This window comes from Chaetura pelagica, unplaced genomic scaffold (genome assembly GCF_000747805.2).
Source record: "Chaetura pelagica isolate M959 unplaced genomic scaffold, ChaPel_1.0 scaffold690, whole genome shotgun sequence".
Lineage (NCBI taxonomy): Eukaryota > Metazoa > Chordata > Aves > Apodiformes > Apodidae > Chaetura > Chaetura pelagica.
The window spans coordinates 356,855-364,684 of NW_009951806.1; positions in this window are offsets into that span (position 1 = coordinate 356,855).

Genomic DNA, 7,830 nt, shown 5'->3' on the forward strand with positions numbered 1-7,830 from the left:
ATCTCCAACTGGAATGATCTGCAGCAGCAACTGAGTAGGACCCAACATTCCCATTCCAGAGTTTTTTTCCTTAACTGAAGGAATGTGTTTTTCTGAATTCCCTTTTTCTGAATTCCCTACAGAAGGAACCTTAAACTCTTTAAAAATGGTAGCTAGCTTACCTGTGGGGACACATCCAAGAAGGTCTCAAGCCAGAAGACACTTGATCCTTCCACAAACTTCCCATCTAGATGATGTTCCAAGCATCACAAGATCTACCAAATCCACTTTCTGCTTCTGGGATCCAAGGGCTGCCAGGATATGATGGCTCATTTCACTCTTGACTTCTTCACTTCTCATGTTTTCTTCTCCCTCTGGTACAAACTTCAAAGCCCTTCAGATGAGGTTCCTCATCTCCCTCACTTCACAAGGCTGCACCCAATGAAAAGTCATTTAAAACTCAACATTACCCCAAAATTGAGATGTCTGCCATGCACTTGGATCTGGCTGCTGCAATTTCTTTTGACCACCCATGGAAAGAGAAACCTAGAGTTTCTCATTTGTCCAGAAAGAAACTTCAGGAACATCCTAAGAAAGGAATTTTACTCCTGTCAGGACAAAAAAAAAAAGCAAACAGAGGAAGGATGTGGGATATTTTTAGGATTAATAACTGGATGGAGGAAGAGGATCTGCCTGAGCATTTCACACTCTTAAAAATGAGTGGAATAACCCACCTGGAAAAGGAGGAGGCAGAGAGAAGCTACAAGGATCAAGGCATTAAATATAACTAGATATGAACAAAACAGCTGGAATAATTGTGGGTGGGAAAAGCCACTTGGGAATGTCAGGAGAGTGCTGTGCCAGCCCTGAACTACAGCAGAAATGGAACTATTCAGGGAATTTTGAAGAGATTTAACACTAGATTATAAAATACTTCTACTTTTGCTTTTAAAAAAAAAAACAACACACCACATTTTCAGGCAGACTTAATTATATCATATTTCCAAGTCAGCCAAGTCTTGAAGTTCCATCCTACCTCAAAAAAAAACAAATAAATGAGTTTAACAAATGAATGTGTGTGGATTGCACTCTGGATCCCACTGCAAAGAATTAGGGTTGGTTTCAACCCTGAGCATCTGTCACTTGCTGCTGGTGGTGTCTTTCAACCACCCACAGAACACAAATCATCCCATCAGCTCAGGGATTGAGGTGGTCATTTAAATCCAAAAAAGCCATTAGCCTTTTGTTTGGGAATCTGATGAAAAACTAAGCAAGAAGGAAAGGAAAAAAAGACCTCCAGCTTCAGCAGAGGCCCAGATGTTTGAGTGGTGTCCTAATTAAGCTGCTTTACAGCATCAAGGGCCAGTTCATGGGTATATTTGCACATGGGTGCACTTGATTTTGTGCTGCAGAGTCTTGAAAGCCTCAACAATTTGTTGCCAAGGTCTGAGCAGGTGGCAGATAAGAATTGAAGCTTTTCCTAGAAGTGACCATGGGAGCAAGTGCCTTCACCTCTGAGGGTGCAAAAAGGTCTGGAAGCTGCCCCAAAAGGAAGGTCCTTGTGAGGTGGCTGCATCAGGGGGGTTGGGTTCGACAGAAGGAGGTGAAGAAGTGGTTGAGGTTGAGTGGGGAGCTGCTCACAACCTTCACAGCTGGCAGGTCAAAGCTGAAGCTGCCCAAGAGCTTCTCATTTGCTGAGGGCTGTCCCTCCTGACCCAGACAGAGAGAGGCTGCAAATCACTTCTCCAGGCTCTCAGAGGTCACCCCTCTCAAGGAAGGTTCCATTTGCTCCAATATCTTTTTGAGTCTATTCCCACGAGAGTGTTGCTCTCACCCTTCTGGAGCTTTTCAAAGGTGGGGCAGCCCAGGCTCTCAGCAGGAGACATCCAGGACTAGGGTTCTGGACCTGGGTGCAATACCCAAATGGCACTGAGACAGGAGAAAAACTGTTTTCCAAGAGGAAGAACCACAGCTGTGGAGAAGCACAGGTCTGGGACGAGTGAAAAGAGGAGAAAAAAAAGGGAAAATTAATTATTTCTGAAGGACATCAGGCCCAGAAAACCCCTCTGGAAATGCTGTACTCAACTTCAGACACCAGCTAAATAATACCTTGATGATATCAGCTGCTTGCCTGGCATGCAGGAAGAGAGAAAAATCACCCATAGGAAGATTCTCCTGCATCAAAATCACAGCTGGGTGAAGCACTTTGGCCCAACCTCTTCTTTGTGCATGATGACTATCAAGCCCACCCTCCCTTCCTCCTTGATTATTGCACATAACTGCACAATCCAGGTGTGTACCCAAACATTCACCTGTAGATGTCTCCAGGGAATGGGAAGGATCCCAGTTTGCTGAGAATTATTAGCTGGAAAGGGGTTTGCTGGCAGGCAGCACCCTGCAGATCTCAGCCAGGAGCAGCACCTGATTCCTGCAGGGCAAATAAAAAGGAGCAAAACTGAGGGTTTTTCACTCTGAGAGAAGAATTCAGGACTTCTCTTTGGGTTTAGGACACCATTTCAATCCAGTCGCAGTGATGAGTTCCCCAGTGCTCAGCTCACTTGGAGCAGCTAAGCCTGCCCAGTGGGGTTCTGAGGAGCTTTTGGGTTGTACAGGGTTTGTCCTGGACCCTCTGGAGAACAAGGTCCATGTTCTCCTTGCTTTCACACCCTGGAACATGCCAATAAATCAGCATTATCTTTCCCTGTATCTTCCCCTGTCCACTGAGGAGTTAAGCAGGATGATCAGGGTAACTCCACAGGAGCCAAGAAAACACCCAAACTCAAAGATCCCAGAGTGTCAGTGCAGCTTTTTCCCTTTGCTCTTCCTCCCCTTCTTCCCTCCACCTCCAAAATCATCTTCTCCCTGATGGGAAAACCAGCTCAGGCAGAGAAAAGGATAAAACAAATTCTAATTAAAGAGAAAAAAAATAAATATCAAAATAAACCCACAACAAACCCTCACCCTTCAAAAGGATAAAATTATTTCAAATTTTAAACCATCACCTTCACTCCCCCCCCTCCCTGGGTGTATATTGAGAGCAGGAGGGGGGTGGTTTTTATTTAGATTATTTAGTGAATATAATTTCCAGCCCTCAAGCTGCTTCCCCTTCAAAACCCAAATCGAAGCAGCTCCGGTGGGGGGGGGGGTTTGTCCCTTTTTTTTCCCTTTTTCCCCTCTTTCCCCCCTCACCAACACGATTTACATTCTCAATGTAATGTATTAAAAAGTTGACAGGGCCGAAAGGATTCACATGATGTCGACTAAGAAACCCAATTTCCATGATGAATTGCCCGGAGCCCCTGAATCACAAACCATTTTTTCTGCAGCTCAGAAGTTGTTTTTTTTCCCTTTCCCCCTAAACTAAAGTATTAGCATCCTGGTTGTTGTGCATCACATTTGAAAATGCAAGGTTAGTAATATTTCAGATCAGCCACGGTCCAAACCACTTGATAAGTATTCTTGCCTGGTCTCTCTCTCTCTCTCCCCCCTCTCCAAGTGGCTGCTGGCAGGAAAGCAGCACAACTGCAGCCACAGGGGGCAGAGGTGGCTTTCCCCCTAAACTAAAGTATTAGCATCCTGGTTGTTGTGCATCACATTTGAAAATGCAAGGTTAGTAATATTTCAGATCAGCCACGGTCCAAACCACTTGATAAGTATTCTTGCCTGGTCTCTCTCTCTCTCTCCCCCCTCTCCAAGTGGCTGCTGGCAGGAAAGCAGCACAACTGCAGCCACAGGGGGCAGAGGTGGGAAAGGACTTTCAGCCAGTTTTCAGCTCAGCCCCCCATTTTCAGCTCATCCTCCCTTCTATTTTTTTTTTGCCATATCCCAGAGGATATGGAAAATGGAGAGAAGAGCCACCCAGGGGTCCCATCCATCCTCATCCCCACGATTTCTGCTGGGGTAAATGAAGCAACAGCCAAACACCAATGTTTTCCTTCCAGAAATGAGGCTGAGCACGTCCCTGGATGTTGGGATAGTTGGAATCAGGATGGTTTAGGTTGGAAGGGACCTTCAAGACCATCCAGATCCAACCCCCTGCATGGGCAGGGACACCTCCCAGCAGCCCAGGTTGCTCCAAGCCCCATCCAACCTGCCCTTCAACACTGCCAGGGATGGGGCAGCCACAGCTTCCCTGGGCAACCTGGGCCAGGCTCTCACCACCCTCACACTCCACAATTCCCTCCTCATGTCTCACCTCCATCACCACTCTTTCAGTTCTCATCCATCCCCCTCTTTTCCTCCCAGGGACAGAATTCCCTGTGCTGAGCCATGTCCTGCAGGCACACTGGCACATCTATTTGTTTTTAAATTAACTTCTTCCCTCCATGGAGTTCCTGGGGAAAAAAAAAAACAACAACACAACCCCAAAAACCTGCCGAGAGGAAATTTCACCCACGCTAATGAGACATCCAACCCTTCCCAATAACCAGGGCTTTAATGAGATTTCCCTCCCTGCTCCCTTCCTTCCCCAGCAGATGAAAGGCAGAAGGTGATCAGGGGCTGCCCCTGCTGGTGAAAGGAAGGACAGTTTCTTCCCCCCCCCCCCCCCCCCAAACCCCAAGTTGCTGCTTCCAAACTGGTGCTCCTGTCTCCATCATTCCTGGAGAGCCCCTGCTGCTCACCCAGGGAGGAGGACAAAGGTTGGGAAAGGGTTGTCACCAGCTGCCCAAAGGCTGGAGGCTCTTGGGGAATGATGCCTCAAGCCCCAGCTGCAAAGCCCAGGAAGATGGAGTTCCCCCCCCTCCCCCCCCCAAACCCCAAGTTGCTGCTTCCAAACTGGTGCTCCTGTCTCCATCATTCCTGGAGAGCCCCTGCTGCTCACCCAGGGAGGAGGACAAAGGTTGGGAAAGGGTTGTCACCAGCTGCCCAAAGGCTGGAGGCTCTTGGGGAATGATGCCTCAAGCCCCAGCTGCAAAGCCCAGGAAGATGGAGCAGCACATACATGAAGGGCACCCACATGTCCTTCAAGTTCTGCTCAAGAAGAGCAAGGTCAGCAGAGCAAGGAGGCCTGGCCAGGGAACCCCTGGCATTTCTTCCCCCTTTATGTTCCAAGACCAAAGGTATTTGCAGCTCTGTGACACTGGAAATACAGCTGGGACCAAGCAGAGACCACCTGCTCATGCCATGTCTTCTTAGGATTTGAGGCAAAGAGAACACAAAAGCAACCCAGGAACTGACCCACGGGATGATCACCCAGCACTGACAGACCCAGCAGCTTAAACACACCCTGTGCCCTTCTGTCTTTCCCCAACCTGCTTCCTTGCCACCCTTCCAGCCATCTGGTGTCCCTTGGGAAGAGATCCCAGGCTCCCTCACCTCTGAGAAGCCAAAGTTGTTGGAAAGCTGCTTCTGTGCTGGAATGTCCCACCTTAGCCCCCTGCACTTCTGTCTTCTCCATCTCCCTCAGCTCTTGGCCCAGATGCCTCAAAGGCAGGGAACCAATTGCATCCATCATTTGGCACCTAAATTTCTCCCACTGAGGAAGAAAAAAAACCCCAACAAACAAGCCACCCTCTGCTCTGCCAGAAAAGGAGCTGCCTCAACCACCAGGTTTTTTCTTGCTGGGAGTGGTTGTCCCAGGGCTTCTGGCCAGAGAGATGCTGGAAGGGGTATCTCGTGAGGTTGGCACAGCTTCCTCACCAGTCCCCAACTACTCCTGGCATCATCAGGCTTTCTCAGCACAGATTGAAGCAGCTGATTTTCTTTTTATGCCTAAAATGCACCTCAATCTCGTCTTCCAGTTTTCATCCCTTCCCCCTTGTCCTCTCCCTCCCTGCCCTTGTCCCAAGTCCCTCCCCAGCTTTCCTGGAGCCCCTTCAGGCACTGGAAGGTGCTCTCAGGTCTCCCTGGAGCCTTCTCTTCTCCAGGCTGAACACCCCAACTCTCCCAGCCTGGCTCCAGAGCAGAGCTGCTCCAGCCCTCCCATCATCTCCATGTTCTCCTCTGGACTTGCTCCAACATCTCCATGTCCTCCTTCCTATCTTGGGGGCTCCAGAACTTGACACATACCACTTTTTTTTCCCAGGTAAAGCAGCTGATTTTAATGCACAGCTGCCCAGGCTGGAACTCAGGAGCATCTTGAGCAACTCCAGCCCTTCCAAGGTTTAGGAAAACCACAGAACTTCAGCAACTGGGCTCAGGAGCCCATCAAGCTGAGCCCTGTGCCTGCAACCACATCACCAGACTTTGCTCCCCTGGATTTAGCTCCAGGAACATGGACATGAAGCAGGAGGGGGCTCACCCAGCAAATATTGCAAGGAGCAAATCCAGTCTCTCCTCTGACTGGTGGAGGCTCCTTCCTGTGCCCTGAGCTCTCAATCCCTGCCTGGTTCTGCCTTGCAGAGGAGCTGGGAGAAGACCCAAACCTCCCTCTGAGCAGACATTCAGCACCCATGCACCCACCAGGCCCCATGCAGGGACAAACCTGAAGGAGCTGGGTCCAAACCACACCACGATGATACAGGGAGGCCTGAGATCCAGAGGACAACCAAGGCACAAGAGGAGAAGGTGAGAAACAGCACGTGCAGTTGCTGAATGCTTGGCAGGCTCTACACACTGAGGAGATTTTGGTGGGAGACACAAGACCTGGGGAACCCAAGAACTTGATCCAACCCTAAAGTGGCAACTCAGCAGCCTCTGTGTCTGTGGTGCTTTGAAGACCATCACACCAGTCCCTTCTTACTCCTCCAGACAACTTTAGGGAACTCAGAAGTTTCTCACGGGCAACCCCTTGTCCTGCTTCCTGGGGTGGCTACTGGCCACAACACTGAACATGCCTCAGCAGACCTTCAGTGACAGTCCAAATGTTGGGGAAAAAACACCTCAGAATGTGCTTTGACCTCTCAGGAACTGGGCAGGTTGAAGGCAGGAGGCCAGTGGGATGTCCCCAGAGGCAGCAGCTGCTGCAGGATGCAGGGACAGAAACGTGGCAGCAGGAGGGAACCCAGGTCCTCAGGAGAAGTTGGGTCTCCCATGGCTGGGTGTTCAACTTGGGAGCTTCATCCACACCCAGGTTGGAGGTCTGGGAGCTTTCAGGGTGTGTGTCCTCACCCACCCAGAGTGCCTTCCTCACCCACGGAGAGGTGGGAGTGGGAATGGTCAGAGTAGTGGGAGCTTCTCAGGTGGAAGGAACACCAGGTTCTGCACCAGCAGCTGCAACCAGGTTGTATTTAGCCCTGGTGCCAACAACAGGGTCCATCAGGGACACAATCAGGGGATGGACAAGATCCAAGTGTCCCATCCATGGGGTCCCACCAGGAGGTGGAGCAGAAACAAGCCCAGTACAACAGACATTCAAGACCTACCCAGGAGAGAGGCCAAAGACAAGGCTGGAGACAAGCAAAGCTACAAGCAGAGCTGAGACCAGGAGCAAGTTGCCAGGGCTGGGCTTAAATGGAGCTCCCAAGCTTGTTGGCAGGGGGTGGGTGGGCCAGGGTCCCAGGTGAGCCTGCTCAGGTGCCCTGTGGGTGCACCCAGGGGCCTGGGGTTACACCAGGGATGTCAGACACCAGGGGTACCAGACATCAGGGCTAGGACTCATTTTTAGCAGCCTCTACATGCAATAAAAGACAGGGAGAAGATGGGGGGAAAAAAAAACCACATTTCTTCCAAAACCACACATGGGCATCCAGTACCCAGGAGCCCAGCCTGCTTCTCCCCAGGGTGGCACTGAGAACCCTCTCCCACCCCAGAGTCCCTGCCCAGCCTGGCCCCTTCTCTCCCAGGAAGGGGAGGGAGGGCAGGGAGGCTGCTCCTGGCCCTGCAAGAGGCCCAGGTGGGCTCCACCACCCCTGATGTCTGCACCCTGCTCCTCCTGCAGAGCTGCTGAGGGATGGCAGGGCTGCTGGTGAC